Source organism: Balaenoptera borealis (genome assembly GCF_965194805.1).
Source record: "Balaenoptera borealis genome assembly, chromosome: 3".
NCBI classification, from domain to species: domain Eukaryota; kingdom Metazoa; phylum Chordata; class Mammalia; order Artiodactyla; family Balaenopteridae; genus Balaenoptera; species Balaenoptera borealis.
Window position 1 is genome coordinate 44,131,511 of NC_138866.1, and position 23,001 is coordinate 44,154,511.

Sequence of the window (23,001 nt, forward strand, 5' to 3'; positions counted from 1 at the left end):
CCCCAGTGATCATTGCAGCACTATTTACAATAGCCAGGACATGGAAGCAACCTAAATGCCCATCGACAGATGAATGGATAAAGAAGATGTGGTACGTATATACAATGGAATATTACTCAGCCATAAAAAGGAATGAAATTGGGTCATTTGTAGAGATGTGGATGGATCTAGAGACTGTCATACAGAGTGAAGTAAGTCAGAAAGAGAAAAACAAATATCGTATATTAACGCATATATGTGGAACCTAGAAAAATGGTACAGATGAACCGGTTTGCAGGGCAGAAACAGTGACACAGATGCAGAGAACAAACATATGGACACCAAGGGGGGAAAGTGGCGGGTGGTGGTGGTGGTGATGTGATGAATTGGGAGATTGGGATTGACATATATACACTAATATGTATAAAATGTATAACTAATAAGAACCTTCTGTATAAAAAAAAAACTGTGGGTAATAGAATACAGAGAAGAATAAGAAATAATCATTATTATTAATAACAGTAATAATAATAAGTGTCTTACTGTTGCCAGACTTTAGAACTTGGCATCTACCCATAAGTACGCTGCCTCAGAGATGCAAGTCCATCCAAGGCCAGCCATTCCGCTTGAGCTTTGGACCCTTCCCTTCCTAAGTATCACAATCTCTTTACCCACTAATTCCCTCTTCCGTAGCTTTTCCCTTTTTCCTTTACTGCCTTCTTAGGTTGGCATTCAAACACGCTTAGGACTTGCCTCTCTTAAAAACTTCCTCTTGACTCTCATCTCCCTCCACCTGTCACCCTACACTGTCTAACATCTTGAAAGCCAACCATAAAGAGTAGTCTTCTTGCACTCTCTCCACTTCATTAACCCCTCGCTCATCAGTTCTCTAAAATGTGGCATCCACTCCCATAATTCCAATGAAACTGTTCTTGCCAACATCACTAACAAGCTTGTCCACACTTTCAGCATCATCCTTGTCTCTAACCTCTCCCCTACCCCCCACATCTGGTCATTTACAGAGCTGGTCAATTTCCCCTCCTTCACACCTCTGGAATCCATCCACTTTTCTCCATCATTTCACTGCTGGGTTACTCGAACAGATCTCCCAAACTCAAGTCCTGCCCTCCGCATGGTACCCAGAATGATGTTCCTAAAACACAGATCTGATCATGTCACATCCCTGCTTAAACTACTTCTGTGGCATCTCACTGCCCTCGAAATTACTTTCCAAATCCTGAATATAACTTATAAGGCCTTCACAATCTGGCCCAAAGTTCTTACAGAATAAGAAACTGGTCGTTCAGAGGGTCAGGAGACTTGCTGCCATTGCCGATTCACCAGCCCTGGGGGCAGAGCCTGAATCCAGGTCCTCATCTCTAAACCCCACCTCTTTCTACTACTGGTGGATTATTTCTTTTATTGTCTATTCTACATGATCCATCCTCCTTGTCATTTCTATTAAGAAATGGGACCAAGAGTTGATGATAGACGGAGTTGGGGAACTCGCTGAAGGTCACACCCAGTTGCTCAGGGGCCCAGCATGACTCACCCTGAGCTCTGTGCTTCAATTGCTTTTCTAGAGCGCTTCCCAAATCACAGGTGCTGAGCAGGGTAGTTTCTCTCCACAGGTACACAGAGTTGGGCGGAGGGTGGCATCTACAGAGCACTGAACTCAGAATTAGACGACCTGGGCTCTAGTCTACTAACTGTGTAGAATTATTCAAGTCTTTCACTTGGCTGAGTCTTGGTTTCTTCATTTGTTAAATGGAGCTGCAATACTGCCGTGCGCGTGCGTGTTGTGTGTGTGTACATACGTACGTAGGATAAACATAATGCTTATTCTGCCTCTCAGAGCTCTTGTGGAAATCAAGTGAGAAGAGAAACAGGAAAGGACTCTACAGATATGTTATTAGTACTGACAAAGAAAGGTTTAAAAGTAAAAGTCTAGAGCACACTCAACCAAAGAGGGCATTACAGCATTCCCGTTTACTCTTTATGAAGTCAGTTCTTATCTGTCAGGTAAGACTACCAAACTCAAAGGAGTTAGAGGTTAAGTCAGGCCTCCTCCTGTAAAGTCGATCAAGAAATCTAAAAAAGCAGATATTCTAAGATATTCTCTTCTTGAAGATTATTTCCCTGTTCTCAATTCCAAGGAAAGAACACAAATATTCTTTATCTTTCTAGATTATCTAAAACTGATTAAGGCAACTGTTTTGCAACTTTGAACCCATATAGACCAAGGTGAGCCATAACTATCATTTGTGGTTTAATAACTGATGTTTCCATTATTATAGCCCTGTTATTAAGATGAATTATACTTTAAGATAATATCTTCAGGTCACTAACAAATATTAGCATAAAAAGTCTCCTTCGAAAAATAGGTGATAAGATTTAGAGTTAATTCATGCTTCCAATCAAAAATCAATGAAAAAACATTTTCCACCATTAACAATAAATCTTGCTTAATTTACTGCTTGAGTTGCTTTAATCACCTCAAGGAAGTTTTCAGCTACCTTCCTAACTAGTTACTTTTCTACTGTCATCTCTAGGCAAGAATTTTTTCTTCCTAGTTCACTAAGCAAACCCTTTCATGTGAACCTTAAAATAACTTTAACCCACAAATTCTCCTGGTTAACATCTTTGTCAAACATATTCACAGGCACTGAAACTGCCACTCACTGGTTTTTAGACACATGCTTTACATCCCTGTACAATTAGTTTCATGAATCATCTTAATAATTGATTAATTAGACACCAAATTCATTGTCTGAAATTTAGAATATATCTTGTCAGAAATTTAACCACAGTAAATCTACACAAAACTGGTGAGCCCCATAGTCAGAAGTTGAGTAATCACAACAAGAAAAAGAGGGACCAAGGTTTTATTTTGAGAAGAGCGAAATAATTGTGGAGATGGATTAAGAACCCTTGAATACCTTTAACGGCTACTGCCACTGCTGGAACAGCCTTCTAAAAATATTTATGACAAGAATCTAAATTATAACTAATAGTTTTTTTGATATATTATGTACCAGAAGACTGAAATCAGCAGGAAATCTAATTAATGCAGTCACTATAAAACAGCAATTGACATCAAATGTTGGATAAAATGAAATTTTAAGAACTTTAATCTCTTCCCTTAAATTAAAGATAGTAAATGAAACACCTCTGTAAAATATCTTTTAAGAGTCACTATAATTGCAAGAGGCATATTATTAATTCAACAGATTTAGTTATTAATTATAAATGAATAACTTCTGCAGACAGAACTGACTGGCAACATATCAAGTCAAAGTGCTAGGTTTTTAAACCAACAATTGAGGAGTTTTTGAGATCCTAGATTATTTTACATTCAAGGAAATTACTCTTAAGATAAATAAAAGCATATCAGGGTTTAATGTGCCCATTCCAAAAGGAATCAGACATCAGCCCATCATTTACCTTTTAAAATATATATTAATCATAATTTCAGGATGAATAAGATCTGGTTTACAACAGTTTACATGAAAAAGATCGGGGGGGGGGGTAGGAGGAGTAGAGAGTGGGGAGAGAAGAACTGATTATTAGCTCAGTGAATTGGAATGAACCTGGTGACAGAGCTACTACAGAAAGCCACAGAGAGCACTGACAGAAGTGTCTAGGGTGTCCACACACTATGACATGGTCAGGCCATACTGGGAATATTTGATGCGGTTCTGAATATGCAATGCCTGAGTGGCTGACAAACTAGATTCCAAGTAGAGGGGAATCATCTATAATCCTGATGTTTGGGGATGGAGATCTCAAATCATGCCACATGGAAAAGGGAGATTTATCTTGTGTTGCTTCAAGGAGCAGAATATTAAACAACGGGAGAAATTAAAGAGAGCTAGAATTTAGTTCCGTGGAAGAAAAAAGAATCTAAAAATCAGAGTTGTCTGAATGGAATGGGATTCTGAACAAGTAGTGAGCACTGCATATTACAGTGGGGTCTGGATGCCTGTCTGACATGAATTCTATAAAACAGATGCCAGGTCCTGCAGTGGCAGGTGCACAGGCAAAATCGAGAAAGGTTCAAAGCAGTATTAAGAATTAACTGAGGACTTCTATCAGTTTCTGGAGTTTTGTCCAAGTTGGTACTCTGACTGATCCTCACACTGAAACCTAAAAATGTTGGGTAAAGCATTAAAAATAGATAGTTGGATATGACCTGGCTGGTTAGTAAGGAATATTGGAAGCCAAAGATTAACTGAAAGCAGGAAATTGAAAGACGTAAGCAACAGACTAAAAGTGGTTTCAGTCTTGGGGGCATTTGCTGGTCTGGGTGGACTTTAGCTGTTGTTTTCACAGCTTCATAGTGGTGATATAGGCAGGGAAAAAAAGAAAAGAAAAAAAAAACTCCCAAAGAGGAGCATCTATTAGGACATACCAGGGGACGACACCCTCAGTGTTTGGGAGACTGACACTTCAGGACTACAAAGACAATTGCCTGCCTCAAATCTTGGTGCTAAGTGAAAGGGGGAGATTCCTGAACCTCCAAGAATTCAGAACCACAAGCCAGGCCTTATACAAGTTTGTGGCCAGAAATAACTTGAGATCCAAAAAAACCTCAAGTTGAGAGCTGAGTTTCCAGTGGTTCTGGGGGTTGGGAGTGACTCCATTTATCTGAGAGAAGGAAAGGCAATTTCTCTCTAGGGAAATCCACCCTCAACTCTGGTGGCAGAAAATTCCCACAGATAAAATCTAAGAAATATGAACTCATAGTAAAAACTAAAAACAAAACAAAACAAACAAACAACCCCCCTACACACACAAAAGCAAGGCACCATGAGTAAGAGCCAGCACAGCGAGAATCAGAATTATAAAAGCTTTAACTACTGCATTTATCAAAAAACAGAATTGAGACAGAAAACATGTATAAGCATGCATCACACACAGGATACTCAAAGCTGGCTAGGATTCTGCATATGCTGAAATCTCATTCATACTTCAAAAGCATCTTACTATCAGAGCTGCTGTAAAAGTTAATACATAAAGCATAATTAAAACCTGAGATAAGTCTCTTCCTGGTATTCATTAGACTACAGCTTATTTCTGTACAAAGAGCTATAGTTAGAACAAGGCTATGTAAATTCTTATCTATACGTGCCTATGTACATGTGTTTTAAATCAACACCAAGTATGCTTATTTTGAAACATACTAGCATAGGTAAAAGTGGTCATATTTATAAACTCTAAAAATTTAATTCTATCAAACTCACAAAAAGAGTTGACTAAAAAAAAAATTACAACAAACACAAAACGTGTTAGAGTGATACCTGAATTCTGCAGCAGATATTGCCACTTGGAAACTGTAATCCTCACTCTAAACCCACTTGCCACTTTCATTGCTAAAAGCAATCGAGGAAAAAGTGGGAAATGGTCCTACTGGTATGGGTTCCAAGTCAGAGTCTTCAGCTAACTGAACGTGGGACCAAAACAAAATTAAACATTGAGAAATTTCACTACAAAATGGAGAGGCTAACCAAAATTTAGAGTGGACTGTACATCACCCAATGCTCTTTCCTTAGCTCCACACTTTAGCGCTAATGTGTATTTACATAACACGTGTCAGGCAAACTCATCCAAGGACAGCAGCATTCTCATTCCACTGGTTTCAATGACTTCAAAAAAGATATGTGATGCTGCTAGAAGTTCAGGACCCTGGGGTTGCCTCATATGTTTCCTTCTCTGGAAAGGTTTGCCATGGTCCAAACAATACTAACCCTCAAAAGCTGATGGTGATGAATCAGAGGGATGAATAGAAGTAGGTTTATTAGACTGTTTGATGCAGTACACCTGAGAACAAATGTTAAACTAGAGTTTTAAATCTGTCAAAATGTTCAATCGAGTTTAGAAGAAGGTTATGCAGCTACAGCTCCTAATGCAACCTCTTAAAATATCCCACCAAATATCTAGATAAATGCAGAAAAAGAGGTGTGAGGGGGTGGAATCCCACTAGCACCAAAACAGAAGCAAAAGCAAATTCCAAGGATTCCTGTAATCATAAAGCTAATGCAACACGACGACCCAAAACCTATGGGATGCAGCAAAAGCAGTTCTAAGAGGGAAGTTTATAGCAATACAAGCTTACCTCAAGAAACAGGAAACATCTCGAATAAACAACCTAACCTTGCACCTAAAGCAATTAGAGAAAGAAGAACAAAAAAACCCCAAAGTTAGCAGAAGGAAAGAAATCTTAAAGGTCAGATCAGAAATAAATGAAAAAGAAATGAAGGAAACAATAGCAAAGATCAATAAAACTAAAAGCTGGTTCTTTGAGAAGGTAAACAAAATTGATAAACCATTAGCCAGACTCATCAAGAAAAAAAGGGAGAAGACTCAAATCAATAGAATTAGAAATGAAAAAGGAGAAGTAACAACTGACACTGCAGAAATACAAACAATCATGAGAGATTACTACAAGCAACTCTATGGCAATAAAATGGACAACCTGGAAGAAACGGACAAATTCTTAGAAATACACAACCTGCCGAGACTGAACCAGGAGGAAATAGAAAATATGAACAGACCAATCACAAGCACTGAAATTGAAACTATGATTAAAAATCTTCCAACAAACAAAAGTCCAGAACCAGATGGCTTCACAGGTGAATTCTATCAAACATTTAGAGAAGAGCTAACACCTATCCTTCTCAAACTCTTCCGAAATATAGCAGAGGGAGGAACACTCCCAAACTCATTCTACGAGGCCACCATCACCCTGACACCAAAACCAGACAAAGATGTTACAAAGAAAGAAAACTACAGGCCAATATCACTGATGAACATAGATGCAAAAATCCTCAACAAAACACTAGCAAACAGAATCCAACAGCACATTAAAAGGATCATACACCATGATCAAGTGGGGTTTATTCCAGGAATGCAAGGATTCTTCAATCTACGCAAATGAATCAATGTGATACACCATATTAACAAATTGAAGGAGAAAAACCATATGATCATCTCAATAGATGCAGAGAAAGCTGTCGACAAAATTCAACACCCATTTATGATAAAAGCCCTGCAGAAAGTAGGCATAGAGGGAACTTTCCTCAACATAATAAAGGCCATATATGACAAACCCACAGCCAACATTGTCCTCAATGGTGAAAAACTGAAACCATTTCCACTAAGATCAGGAAAAAGACAAGGTTGCCCACTCTCACCACTATTACTCAACATAGTTTTGGAAGTTTTAGCCACAGCAATCAGAGAAGAAAAAGAAATAAAAGGAATCCAAATCGGAAAAGAAGAAGTAAAGCTGTCACTGTTTGCAGATGACATGATACTATACGAAGAGAATCCTAAAGATGCTACCAGAAAAATACTAGAACTAATCAATTAATTTGCTAAAGTAGCAGGATACAAAATTAATGCACAGAAATCTCTTGCATTCCTATATATTAATGATGAAAAATCTGAAAGTGAAATTAAGAAAACACTCCCATTTACCACTGCAACATAAAGAATAAAATATCTAGGAATAAACCTACCTAAGGAGACAAAAGACCTGTATGCAGAAAATTATAAGACACTGATGAAAGAAATGAAAGATGATACAAAGAGATGGAGAGATATACCATGTTCTTGGATTGGAAGAATCAACATTGTGAAAATGACTCTGCTACCCAAAGCAATCTACAGATTCAATGCAATCCCTATCAAACTACCAAGGGCATTTTTCACAGAACTAGAACAAAAAATTTCACAATTTGTATGGAAACACAAAAGACCCTGAATAGCCAATCTTGAGAACAAAAAATGGAGCTGGAGGAATCAGGCTCCCTGACTTCAGACTATACTACAAAGCTACAGTAATCAAGACAGTATGGTACTGGCACAAAAACAGAAACATGGATCAATGGACCAGGATAGAAAGCCCAGAGATAAACCCACACACATATGGTCACCTTATCTTTGATAAAGGAGGCAAGAATATACAGTGGAGAAAAGACAGCTTCTTCAATAAGTGGTGCTGGGAAAACTGGACAGCTACATGTAAAAGAATGAAATTAGAACACTCCCTAACATCATACACAAAAATAAACTCAAAATGGATTAAAGACCTAAATGTAAGGCCAGACACTATAAAACTCTTAGAGGAAAACATAGGCAGAACACTCTATGACATAAATCACAGCAAGATCCTTTTCGACCCAGCTCCTAGAGAAATGGAAATAAAAACAAAAATAAACAAATGGGACCTAATGAAACTTAAAAGCTTTTGCACAGCAAAGGAAACCATAAACAAGACCAAAAGACAACCCTCAGAATGGGAGAAAATATTTGCAAATGAAGCAACTGACAAAGGATTAATCTCCAAGATTTACAAGCAGCTCATGCAACGCAATACAAAAAAACAAACAACCCAATCCAAAAATGGGCAGAAGACCTATATAGACATTTCTCCAAAGAAGATATACAGATTGCCAACAAACACATGAAAGAATGCTCAACATCATTAATCATTAGAGAAATGCAAATCAAAACTACAATGAGATATCATCTCACACCGGTCAGAATGGCCATCATCAAAAAATCTACAAACAATAAATGCTGGAGAGGGTGTGGAGAAAAGGGAACCCTCTTGCACTGTTGGTGGGAATGTAAATTGATACAGCCACTATGGAGAACAGTATGGAGGTTCCTTAAAAAACTAAAAATAGAACTACCATACGACCCAGCAATCCCATTGCTGGGCATATACCCTGAGAAAACCATAATTCAAAAAGAGGCATGTACCAAAATGTTCATTGCAGCTCTATTTACAATAGCCAGGGCATGGAAGCAACCTAAGTGTCCATTATCAGATGAATGGATAAAGAAGATGTGGCACATATATACAATGGAATATTACTCAGCCATAAAAAGAAACGAAATGGAGTTATTTGTAGTGAGGTGGATGGAGTTAGAGTCTGTCATACAGAGTGAAGTAAGTCAGAAAGAGAAAAACAAATACAGTATGCTAACACATATATATGGAATATAAGGGGAGAAAAAAAAAAGGTCATGAAGAACCTAGTGGCAAGACGGCAATAAAGACACAGACCTACTAGAGAATGGACTTGAGGATATGGGGAGGGGGAAGGGTAAGCTGGGACAAAGTGATAGAGTGGCATGGACATATATACACTACCAAACGTAAAATAGATAGCTAGTGGGAAGCAACCGCATAGCACAGGGAGATCAGCTCTGTGCTTTGTGACCACCTAGAGGGGTGGGATAGGGAGGGTGGGAGGGAGGGAGATGCAAGAGGGAAGAGATATGGGAACATATGTATTTGTATAACTGATTCACTTTGTTATAAATCAGAAACTAACACACCATTGTAAAGCAATTATACTCCAATAAAGATGTTAAAAAAAAAAAAAGCTAATGCAACTGAATTAAAACCACCACACACACACACACACAGACACACACACACACACACACACACACACACGAGACCTAAGCCAGCATCCAGAAACAGGATGTGCCTTTGCACCTAAAGTATGCAGAAATGCCTCTCCCTTCAGTGTCTCCTCCTTGGTTTAAAAGCAGACTTGGGATGAGCCAACAGAAAAACTGGGCAGACAGCTCTCGTCCACAGGGGAGATGCTCATGCAATAGAAATGCCGTAATGCAATGAAAACATTCATCTTCCACCCTTTCGTAAAACTGCAAGATTTAGATCTGCCATGTACAGGATGTTCCACGAACAGGTCCTGCTGCCTGCTCCCCAGGCAGTGAGGCTCAGGCTGCACGACTCTGGCAGGGCCAGGCCCTGTGCACGGGTGATCACGGCAGGGCTGGCAGTCGTAGTCTAGGGCATTAAGTCCACAGGCTAGCCAGTGACTCTAGGCCTGGCTCTAAAAAGGCACCTAAGTGACACACAGACATACCACCCCTCAACGTAGAGAAGATGAAAGCTGGCAAGGTAAACCAGGGTTTCAGAAGATTAGATGGGCCACCCATAGGCTGAAGGCCCAAGAGTGGAGAACCTACAAAGCAGAGAGACAGAGGCAGAAACGAGACCACAGCAGATCCACAAAGACAATCAGCAAGAACGAGAGAGAGGCCCAACTGCCCCTGAACTCTCCCCAGAACTCTCAGTGGTGACTTTACAGCTCCTTGTCCCCGGTCAACCCCACCTGACCCAGCTCTAGGGCGTTTCTTCTGGCATCAAAAGAATCCCAACCACAACACAGCAACTATCCCTGGAATCTTGACCTGTCACATTGGCCATCACAAAGGCCAAGATCATCAACTGATATACTGCTGCTGTACAGAGGATTCTGTTCAAGGAAGGAGAGAGAAGGGTCAGAATCAACACTTGCAAGAACCCTCTAATATTTCATTCAGGGAATATAGGAAATGATCAACTGCTGGGGAACAAAAGCAAATATTCATGTTATCTTTCAGCTAAGAAAGGATGGTTTATTTTGGGAAAAGGCCCCTTAGAACACAGAAGACGACTGTGTAACAAATCCTAAAGCAGTAAAGCCTTGTCAAAGTTACCACAGCACCACTGAGGAGAGCTGACCATGTACACTGATAGATCACAATAAGGTTTCTCTCTCCCTCTAAGAATAATATGCGTTTTTAAGGATTTCTGTGAAAGTACCCAAATATTTGAGAGATATATTCTGATACTATATTTATCATATTAGTATCTTTTCTTAAGGTCTTGGTCTTACTAACTGCTTCTGGAGCAGGTAACAACTCATTCACTACAACATCAGCTTTCTGTCAAGAGGTGATACGAAAAGAATATTAACTACCCAACATTGAGGTAGAGCCTATCCCTTTATTCTGCTGTATTTTTCTAAGCCTTGCCTAACTTTCTTAGATGGGAAACAACAAGTCACCCTCAGGAAAGGAAGTAAAGTGATGGGAAGGAAAACACATACTTCTAATCTCTGTTGGGAAAATCACCCTCCCTAGTCCCTGCTGTCCAATCCAGGCAATGAAAGACCCCCGCAAACACTCCACAACCAGGCCCCCCAGATGGACCCCCGCTCAGTTCACACGCTCTGCACACCCCAAAGCAGCCCCACTGCCCAGTGCCTTCCTCACTGCCCCTTCCAGCTTCCCTGGTGGAGGAAAGCACACTCCCAGGCCTGACCAGGTTTTACCTTCTAAATCTAAACTCAATGTACACTTAGCAAACTAATTTTTTTTAAATCCAGTTTTTCAAAACTTAAGTTTATAATTCTGTATTTTCCTACATTTTATAAAGTTATTCAGTGTTTTAGTCCATTAAAAAAGCAGGATTAACTGTGAACGAAGTAAAAATGAGTAAAGGGATATTATAGTTAGGCAGGCTTGGAAAAAAATGTGGATTTTTTTTTAGACATACAGAATAGAAGTCTACCTTTTCAGTTTCTTTAAATTAGTCTTCTCCCTTCCCACGTGTGAATCTCCTCATCAATTCCGAGAGCGGCATTAACAAATGGCTACGTGACGCGAAGCAGGGAGAGCACAGACCACGGTGAGATCAGTCACTGTGACTGACAAGCATAAAACAATGTCCCTGTCAAGAACTGGTAATATTTAGATACCGATTTTAAATAAAAATGTATTTTACACACAACTATTGTTTTCTCTATCATTTCTTGAAGTGAAAGAGTTTTACAGGATGAGGGAGTGCTTCAAATTCAGGTCAAATTATTAAAGCGCTGCACTATGGCTATTAGGAGTGACCAATTATTTTGGACCCCTAGAAGCAGTGTGACGCAACACCCCAGTCTTTAGTTACATTCCTAGCCATGGCACAGATTCACTTCACAGTCTGGACCTGCAGTTCTTTGGGGGAACTTACTTAACTTGATGCTCATACTGTCCAGATTTGCCAACCTGGCTTCTGAGTTCCTCTGACATGTCTCCATCATTTTTGGGCACTTCCTTATTTTTTCACACAACACAATGTTCAGGCTTGTACCTCCCCTCCCCCCGCCCCGGACTTGGATTATTTCTCCAAAGGGCCCTGGCTCCTTTCAGAGAAGAATGGTATTTAGCAACTAGGATCTGCATCCTAGGTGTGCTCACTGCCATTGGAGTGTTGCTGCCCTCAGGCTGTCAGTGAACATAGCAGGGGACCACACCTAAGTAGAGAGGTATAGCCATATGTGTTTCTGTATGTCTAAGTTTATAGAAATCCATGAATTCATGCTGATATCTCCAATTTCAACCTGACACCGCAGCATTCATTCTAGTTTTCTCCCTTTGCGTAACTGTAATTCCCTTCTTGGAAGTGAGAAATCTGGTTCCCATTTTCCTTGACATACTCATGTACTTGGTCAATCTCCTTACATGTATGTAACCTCTCACTGCTGACACTGATCCCAGTGGAGTACCCTCCTCATTCTACTCGGGCTTGAATACTGTGAGTCAGGCTAATACTGCCACATCCCACACCGCCCAGGTCCCATCTCACCCCTCAGGATCTGACACCCAACACCAGGCTGCCCTCCTCATCCCAAACTAGGCCACAGTCGTGCTCCCCCTCCGCCCACGTGGCTGCCCTCCTTGGGCTCCGACAGCTGTGCAGGGCTGTCCTCCTGACACCCTCCTCACCCCAGCTGGACCACCATGGTCCATGCCCACCTCCATCCCCGCACGGACAGCTACCTTGTTTGGTCCCACCTAGTGGCTTCTGCGCTGAACTGCTGCGGAAGTGGAAGAGGAAGAACTTGGTAATAATCTCAACATAAAAGATGAATGGTATACGAAAAATACCAGACTGGTACATCTCTGAAATCTCTGCAGGTAAAATTAACAAATAAAATATAGCTAATGACAGGTGGTACATTTTCATTTTATATAATTGTCCTGAAACTTCCACAGACATTTAAGTTTTTATACAGGGAACACATTTTAGAGCCCTGGGGGCCTTTTACTTAACACTGTGGCGCGTTATTTCACAACAACTAATAGCAAAAAGTCATTTTGTAGTGTGAATAATCCCTCCTCATGTGTCTGTTCTGCAAAAGTTGATTTTCACCAAACATGGTCGTTTCAAGTGCTGGTACTTAAAGATACAAAGTTCACTAAATACTAGTCAATGTACCCTAGAATTTCACAACTTATGCCTAAGCAAGCAAAGCAGAACACCATTCCACTGTATCATAGAAGCCCCAGAGCGTAATTTTTTTCCCCAGTAAAATGAATTAAAGGGCCCATTCAGGAAGTTTTTAATAGCTCACAAATAGCTGTCGTCTTGAGCCGAGTGTCAATGCATCTAAGTCTGGAAGGGGGAAATTAAACTAGGAATTCAAGTAACTTTGGTGCAAGCATACGCAATCAATGGAATTGTAGGGATATTTAATTATCTGTCTACTTATTTAGAAATTTGGTCTGAAATCCATCCAAGTGGGTTAGAAAAAAGGCACAATCAGGAAAGAACGGAGCGCCTCTTTGCCCCTGGTGATCCTGGAATCTGGGAGGCTGGTGGATGGCAGGGACCCATCGGGCAGGTGGAGGGCAGTAATCCTGGGCTGCAGGCCAGGCTGGCACGCAGTGAGCGAGCGAGGATGGGAAGGAAAGACGGAACGGAAAAGAAGCCGTCAGTCCTCGTGGGGCAGGAAGGTGCCGGGAGAGAGGCAAGGGAAGAAGAGACAGGCGGCCAAATCGACACCAGACCAGCAGAGGGACTGCGGGCGACTGGAGTACCTCAGGAGTTAGTTCTGCTCCCCTGACCTTACGTTTTCAGCAGAGGCAGCTTTTTTAACCTGTGTGCTGAGTGCTCCTGCAGCCCTGACTGGGGCAGTCGGCTCCTGCACTGGCAAAGGGAGTGAAGGCTGGCGTGAAGAGCACAGACCCCGAAGCCAGACTGAGTTCAAATCCAGGCTGCGCGCCATATTAGCTGAATGACCTTGGGCAAGGTTCATCACCTCCACATGACACATGGATGCTAGACACCGGAATGGGGGGGATGGGGGGGAGACCGGCAGAGCAAGGAGCCCCCGCCTCACCCTGGGGAAGTGGGGGACCGTGGAAGGGCAGCTGTGACGAAGCGGTTTTGGGGGCTGCCTCAAGTCAGAAGGCTTCTCTAGCCGGCTTTCCCCCAGTGCCCCTCCTTGCTAGCTTCTGCTGCTCTAGGACAAGACAGGTAGAATGCAGAAGCCCCAAAGCAGCCTGCGAAGGGAATACTGCCGGCCGGGCCCACGGCCCCTCCCCTCCTCCTTCACGGCAGCTCCCCTGCGCGTTCGCAGGGGCACAGCCCAGGCCTCCGCGCGCGCGCGTGTCACACACCAGCACAGGCCTCCACCGGAAAGCACGCCCAGTTCAGGCCAATGATGGGTCCTTCCCCCACCACTCAGGGAGTTCCAGGAAGGGCTCAGCACGTGCAGGGGCTCCTTCTAATCTCCAGCTGCTCCTCTAGCCCTTGGAGCCTTGGGGTCACTGTCACTTCTGGTCATTTTACCTCCTTCCACACTGTGCTTAGTTTGAAGCTCTCAGACACCCGGATTTCTGGAGAAGCCAGCCCCTCTGCCTTGCTTCAAAACTGTTCTCCTAACAGCGGCCCGATGCCCAACTCAGCCTGGATCTCCAGAGCCCAAGTTCACCCAGCTGCTCGGAATCCTTGGACGGGCTTTATCCTTTCCCTGTGTCCCAGGGTCAGACTCTGTTCTCTTGGTCATCTTTACCAAACAGATACATGTATTTATTCACTTGCCATGTACTAAGCATCCTGCATTATGGCAGGCTCTGGGGGCACATACACCGAAGACACACAGATATCTGCACCTCCCGAGACCTCCAAATTAGGCAGAGCCCCAAGGGAGAAACCAACTGGCAGATCGGCAGGGCGGCTACTGATGGGACAGGATTGTGTACAGAGCGCGAGGGGACCCAGAGAAGGCAGCGGAGGCAGACAGTGGAGTGCATGCGGGACCAGATCTTTACGTTTTGATTGAACTATACCTTCTTTACGTACTGACATTTTCATGAGTCTCCCAAGTCCAATGAAGAAAAGATTACCTTCTTAAAATACAATACAACAAGCCCTGCACAAATGTAGCAAAACCTCTATTACACATAAAAAATATTACGGAAATTGTGAGTTGCCTTTGAGGGTTAATAATGAAAACAAAATTCTGACAAACGAGAGTGGGTGGAACTTGTCTGTGAGCTCAGTTTCCAAGAGGAAAGACACAAAACACATTATATTATGCTGTAGGAATTCTATCCTTACTGAACTTTTGAACAGATGACCCTTTTCTCAAGAGCATCCATTTTACCAGCTCAGTTTCAGAGTGAACTATTAAGGAGGTTTTAAAAAGCCACTAGAGGGCAAGATAGCAGTGGACTTTCCAAGTTAGGAAATCCCAACTTAACAAATACTGCAGAGCACACCAAGCCATAGCCACCCCTTGGTGGGATATGAGATTTGGGACAGACTAAGTAAATGGATGCCAGAGCAGAGAATGTGCTTTTCCCTGAGTCTAAATCACAAGTCTCCACATTTGAGAGCAATATTAAATCACTTACTTTACCAAAGCGAGTACTATTCCTATGACTGAACATGGACATGGAGACCTGTGCTTGAGACCAGTCCATTCAAATGAACACCTAAACCATCCAGCTATTGTTCTGGATACTTCTGAACCTGTCATGAGTTCTAAACCAGAACTTTTAAAGTGCAGACACACATTCTTCAGTCCTCTTTCTTTTCTCCTTTTAAAAGTCATGTTCATCCATATTCCCACATAAGACCAATTTATATTGCCCCATTATTTCGCAGACTATGAAGTCATTTTTTTTCTCAGAAATACACCGTAAAGTACATTGATCTCACCATCCTCATTCATTTCCCTTTGCCAAAATGGGGGATGGGAGGAGGAAAACAGGTATTACATGATACAAACACAAATTAATCTTCTTCTAGAACTGTAGCAAACAGCATTAATTCTTGTGAAATTTGAGTGAACGATTTTTGAACATGAAAAAGGAATAAAAACCTTACTGTGATTTCTTGCATCCTCCTGCAACTTTAGAAAGTTACTACATGTGGTACTGAAATCTGCATCCGGCCCTCAGTGAAGCTGATAATGAGTGATCAAATATTTTCTAGTATGAAAAGAAATAATCAAGATGTGTATCCTCTTATAAATAGGCTCTTTTACAACGAGATTTTCCCTTCTCCACATCCAATCCATATCTGCTTCCATATTTTGCTTTCCTACTATCAGCACAGCATCCAACCCACAATTTTGGCCTTTCTCTGAACATGTGCGATCCACAGGGGAACAGAATAATATGGGGGGAGAGACCAGGCTGTTCTTCAAAGACCAAGAACCAGCTCTCACTACCTCTGGGCTGAGGAAAACTCAGTAGCAGGGAATCAGTTGGTTCTAGAGAACCCCACCTACGACCAAGGGGGAGAAGGCAAAGGGCCACCACATTTCATACCACCGCTCCAGTGTCTCTAATTCCGTGCCGCCCCAAAAGCCTTGGGAGCCTAGGAATAGGTCCCACCCCTTAAGCATAAGCCCTCCCCTTAAGGATGCTCAGCTCCCTAAGACTAAGCTCTGTGTTTAAGCTCTGCAGTTACAGAAATTAAGACCAGGAAAGGAGGTTAAGGCTACAGAAAGAAAAATTGTCCTGGTGGCAGAGGTTGGGAAGAGCGGCCTGACTTGGGATTTGCAGAGCCCTCCTGTGGGTTTTGGCCACAGGCTCCAGAGACGAATGAGGCCACAGCATCAAGGGTCACTTCAAGGACCAAACTGCCTCACATGCCTCGAGCAGAGGTGGGCTCAGCCATTCTTCCCTGCCCCATTCTGAAATAAGTCCTCTGACTGGGAACCAGTAAACAAGTAAACAATGTATCATTTTGCCCTGTACCTGTTCTCCTCTCCTACATTCACTCTCTGCCCTTTTCTCCATCAACATCTTTGCTGCCTCCCCACCTCCTGGGCTGCCCTGTAGAGTTAGGCCAAGCTGTATAACACACAAGGGGCCGAAAGCCAGCCTGCACTCGGTTCCCTGCCCGCACACCCTGGTGATGGACTGTGTCCACCAGAGAAAGGGAGGCCTTTTTCTATTTTGCACAGAAGCACCATCCATTCACCAAGCCTTGTGGCCCAGGGGCCGTATCTGCCCAGAGAGGGCATCATTTTCTCCTTTGTAGGGCTAAGGCTAGCTCCGTTCCCTGCCCCTTTATGTCACCATTCTGAACTAAAAAGACCATTCTTTCCTCAAAACAAATTCTTTTCGAATTCTCTTTAAAAGTATTTTTCATTTTAAGGCATAATATTACGTTAGTATTTCTTTTCCCGTGGACAGTCCCTCTTGAAGTCAAATAGAGCTGTTTTAATGGGAATAAATGAATAAATAAAGGGTTTTGAACAGTGCTTGGCACATGGTAAGCTCCAAATAAATATATGAGATGTTGTTACTCTTACCTTTTAAAGTGCCATTCAATGCTGGCTTCACCAAGCATTTCCAATACTTTTAATAGTGATGTGAGAGAGGTCTACCTTAGATGAATTGAGAGAACGAAGTCTTCGCTGCCTCCGAGCCATATCAGGCAAAATGACTGCTGGAATTGGAAAAAACGTATCACAGCTGCAAAATGCATTTAATTTTAAGCCACACATAGGAAAACCGATGAAAAGGACATCTTGATGTGAAAATTAAATGAGGTGATATAGATAAAAGCTCCTAGCATAATACAGCAGGAGCTCAGTTAACCTTTTTACAAAGTTAAGGAAAGGAGGCAGAAAAATTCAAAAGCAGTGAGCATCTAAAAAAGGATAGCAGCCGAGGGCCATTAAGCCTAGAGGGAATATACCCTAACACAAATCACTGTTACCGCAGTCAATGACTTCTCCATCCGTGTTCTGTTTGTGGGAGGGATGAGGCAGGGAGCTGAACTTCTCGGAGTTGGCAGACACGCACTATCAGGGTGTCGTCACAATTCTACTTGCTGAGCGCTGGCACCCTTCTTTCACAAAAAGGGAAATAAGAACCACGTCTTGAGGGAGAACATCCCCACCCAAAAGAAGATTAAAATAAAATGCGAACGCTTACACCACCAACTACTTATAAAACTCATCTATACAGAATCACTCATCACTCATGTTTCAATAACCGAAGGTGTCCCCGAGGAACATTTTCCTTTGCTCATCTACACAAAAGAAAAAGGAGGGAGAACTCTCGATGCCAGTATCTCTGGCACCCCTGGATTTGTATTTCAGTGTCACCAAAGGCTGTACAAACTTGCTATTCTGGCAGCGAGAGACATTTTAGAGAAGGCACCAATCCCAGTTTAGGATCCGGCAAACAGGAGGTTTCTGCAGTTTGTTTTATAAAATGAAATGATTCTTCCTGAGCACCGTGGGTAGGGGGAGACTGGGATATTGAAGGAAAGTGTGCTTGTTCTGATGTTTGCTCGTCCCAACCTGCTCCGGCACTCCTTAACCTGGTCACTTGAGCTGCTCCTTTCAGAATCTCAGGGGCTGAGATTCCCGGGCCCAGATTCCTCCTGGGGAGGCTTTCCTCTCCTCCTCAGCTGCCTAAATGAAGTCTCCCTCATGCTGTGTGTTCACTTTAGGGGTGGAGATTACCATTCTCAGGTGTAGTCTACGAAATGCTGCTCAGCTCCCGGAAAGCACAGCCAGTGGCGAGGGCGGTCTCTGTCTGGGTCTGCTCTGTTGTCCATGTCACAGAACCGCAGGGGCCTGACTGTCCGTCTATCTCACACACTAGGTGACGTGTGCCTCATTACCTTCACAGCACTCTTACAGGGACAGGAGCGTGTGTTTCTAAAAAAGTGTGAATAAGTGTAATATCTGCATAAGTTCAACGATGCAGTTGTATTTTCCAGAAATCCTTATAGGATTCTGGGTCTCAGTCACCGAGGTTGGCACTATTTGGGGATGTTTCCACCCTCCTATTCCCCACATCATGCCCCTCCATTAGCTCCTCCTCACCTTGGAGGTGGGTCTCTACCAAGGATTCATGCAGAGAGCTGGATTTTCAAGTTACGCCCTCACCAAGCTATGACTGTCCCCTTCAATCACAGGGCAGGTTTCGCCCTCCCTCCCTACTTTACACTGAGATACTCTTAAAATTTTCAAACCAAAAGAGCAAACATACCAATTGTTTCCTCTCATGGTTTTGGCACAATTAACGAGCCATATTGGAATCACTTTATACGGTATTGTCCTTCAATACAAACTGTTATACAAATGCCAAAACACAGGGAGGGCACTGCTTGGTTTCTGGGTGTTTCTTCCATGGTGAAAATTTTGACTGTTTTTCAGAAGAAAACTATAGATACATGCTGTGTCTTATAACTACGTTGCTTCAAAACTATCATTTTGTTTTCAGCTGTTTTTCCCCCAACTGCTAGCTTCCAGCCAGACTGTCATCTGTGCATCAAACAGTAAAACACTCTCCTGCCCGTGTGTTGGTGCACAAATGCAATTAATCTGATTTTCAAGCTGCAGAGAGTGAAACCATCATTGCCGTGATGCGGCCCACTGCCAGCACCCTGGTGATGGTGACTGTGCTCCAAGACAGGGAGCCAGCATCGGGGACACGTCTGTGGGGCGCCCCTTGTCCGGTGCCTTAAGAAGAGAGCGGATACAAGGAACACGCGACCACTGGATGTCTGCAGCCTGCAGACAAGAAACGTGTTTGGTGAAATAGGAAAGTTCTCAGTGTCTGTGTTGGCTCACTGTTTACCTGGACTGCTTGCGATAGGATTCCCATGGCAGGCATTAATGGAGCAACAGAAAGTGTCAGCAGAACCCCAGTGTTCACTGCAGCACTATTTACAATAGCCAGGTCGTGGAAGCAACCTAAATGCCCATCGACAGACGAATGGATCAAGAAGGTGTGGTACATATATACAGTGGAATATTACTCAGCCATAGAAAGGAACGAAATTGGGTCATTTGTAGAGACGTGGATGGATCTAGAGACCGTCATACAGAGTGAAGTAAGTCAGAAAGAGAAACAAATATCGCATACTAACGCATATATGTGCAACCTAGAAAAATGGCACAGATGAACCGGTTTGCAGGGCAGAAATAGACACACAGATGCAGAGAACAAACGTATGGACACCAAGAGGGGAAAGCAGTGGGGGGGGTGGTGGTGGTGGTGTGATGAATTGGGAGATTGGGATTGACATGTATACACTAATATGTATAAAACAGATGACTAATAAGAACCTGCTGTATAAAAATTAAATAAAATAAAATTCAAAAATTCAAAAAAAAAGAAAGAAAGAAAGTGTTAGCAGAACACTTAAGTTATCTGTTGTGCGGCAGGAGTCTTTTCAACCTGAGCTTCTTTAAGGAGCTTGTATCCCTTAAAAACACAGCAAGGGACACTTTCTGTAAGGACATCAGCAGCCTCCCATCTGTTGTGGAAGGGGGCAGGGTACGAGCACGTAGAAATAAACAAATGAATCTAGCTGAATAAAATGAAGGTATATGATGTCACTTTTTGGTTTACCAACCGAAGTATAATTTTCCCCATCTAACTTTCTGCTTTTAAACTGGCAACAGAAATGGAAACGGAGTAATCAGTCAGTTAAGAATAATCTAGAAACCACAAATGAGCCCTGGGAGCAGGGCTAAGGAGCCCCTTGTGAGCATCTGGCAGCTCAGGGACCCCTGAGTGACTTCCTTGCTGATCCTGACTGTTCCAACCTGCTCCAGATTGATGAAGAGGTGGCTGCAGAAGGTGACATACGGCCGTAAGAGCTGAGCGCTACGGGGCAAAACAAATCATCTTGTAGTTACTGAGAGAGGAAAAGAATGGTAAAAGAGTAGGGGCCCGAACATTAAAAACAACTAGAATGTTGAACTGGAGTTGAAAACAGTTTTTAACTTTAGGCGAAGTCAACATTAATGAAAAAAGTCTATGAAGAATTAAGAGACAAGGATACCCCAAATGGCTCGTGTCTAAAGATACCTTCACTTCTTAGGAATCTGCTTACCATTAGTAAAGAAGGTAAAGGGGAGGACGGAGCAATCCACCTGGTCATGCCCAAGAAAGTGTAAGGACCAGGCGTCTTATAAGGTCCAGGCAAAAGCAGCACAAGAATGTTGCCCACTGCTGTAATATGCACACAGGACCACCCTCCTCATATTTATCATCTTTGAGAACTAAACTCTCTTCACATTTAATTTTTTTTTCCCCATAACAACAACTTTATTTATTTATTTTTCTTTGTGTGAATCATACTGCACACTACAGACACAGCTTCAGACCAACAGTTTTTTGCAGCTTAGTCTGTAATCTTGGCAAGTCAAGTCCTCTCTGTCTCCCTCTCTCCCTGCTCTCCCATCCTCTTCTTCTTCTTCCTCCCCTTCTTCCTCCCTTCCCCCTCTCCTTCTTCTTTTCTCTTCCTGCCCCCTCCTCTCTCTCTTTCTCCACCCAGCTCCCAACACACATGCACAGTCTTGGCTCTGATTTTTTAAACGTATTACCCACAAAGACAAAGCAGAATAACATTTCCATCTCTGGGGAAAAATAAAGGAAAACTTCTGGGAGGTACAAGAGTAGGCAGCAATAAATTAGCCTCAAACTTTGGCACAAAACATTAACTTCTATACAACAGAAGGTTTCTACCTAGTCCTCAAGTATGTCCAAATGTGCAACAATTAAAGAAGTAGCAATGTGGGTTTCAATACCAATTGTTTTTGTTATCACAAGATCCACCTGGAAAACTTCTCTGCTCTACAACCATAAAGGTATAAATAAGAAGAAAATGAAATTCTTGGCTTATGTTTTAAACACTAGACTAATTTTGCATGATTGACCATCAGAATAGAAAAATTAAAAAAATCAGTGCAAAATCAGCTGGCTATTAAAACAAACAAACAAACATCCCAGATTATATTCTGTGAAAGGAGATGTCCCAGAAAATAATGAGAGCGCACAGCTGCTGAACAGGCAGGGACAGTGTCAGGCTGTTCATGTATCGGACCACTGGCTATGGCGGCAGACAAAACAGGCGGATCCCACCTTTGCCACTTATCAGCAGCTGCGTGATGCTGAGCAGGTGTCTTCACGACACTCACTTTTTTCAGCTACAAAATAGGGATGGGCTATTTTTTTTTATTTTTTTATTTTTGTAGAATAAATCTGCCACTCAAGAAGCCCCTCAGTCAGAGGTGGATTTACCGTGAATGAATTAAGCTTAAGCTTCGGAGCTTCTCATTTTTTTTTTTAAATTAATTTATTTATTTAATTTATTTTTGGCTGTGTTGGGTCTTCGTTTCTGTGCGAGGGCTTTCTCTAGTTGCGGCAAGCGGGGCCACTCTTCATCGCAGTGCGTGGGCCTCTCACTATCGCGGCCTCTCTTGTTGCGGAGCACAGGCTCCAGACGCGCAGGCTCATAGTTGTGGCTCACGGGTCTAGTTGCTCCGCGGCATGTGGGATCTTCCCAGACCAGGGCGCGAACCCGTGTCCCCTGCATTAGCAGGCAGATTCTCAACCACTGCGCCACCAGGGAAGCCCCTACAAAATAGGGACGGGCTACTTTGAACACCAAGAACACCAAGTGATGGGGTGGCTGGCAGGAATGATATGAGATGCGTGTGAGACCTGCTCAGCAAAGTGCTTGCCGGGAAAATGACCCTTAATAAGCAGGAGTTCTTTATTAGCTGGCTGAGCAAGGGCTTGAGAAGACAACACTGTTCCCTGAAAGACCTGCAAGACGGGGATGTAAAAGGGCACGCCGAAGGGAGAGAGGCAAGCCTACCAAGGAGAAATGCCACCACATCGGACCAAACCAGCAACAACAGAAGAGAACAGAGAGACGGCTGACAGAATGTTCAAGTCTCGAAGGTTAGGCAATGATAAAATACATAAATTGCCTTTTTTCTATTATATGCCTTTTGTTTTGTTTTTGTTTTTCCTGTAACGAAATATATGTCTAGCTTTCAGCGTGGAGCTGAATAAAAGTGTATCAAGTGTTTTCTTTAATACAAACGTCAAAAATGGCACGTGTGAAAGGCTTCCTGAGGCAGTGGGGGTGGGAGGGGAGAG

General features: G+C 42.7%; 1 protein-coding gene across 2 annotated transcripts in view; it reads right to left on the bottom strand.

Moving 5' to 3' along the window:
- Window positions 1-23,001, bottom strand: part of PELI2 (pellino E3 ubiquitin protein ligase family member 2) — a 221,361-nt gene that overhangs the window by 79,172 nt on the left and 119,188 nt on the right. The window lies entirely within an intron of this gene.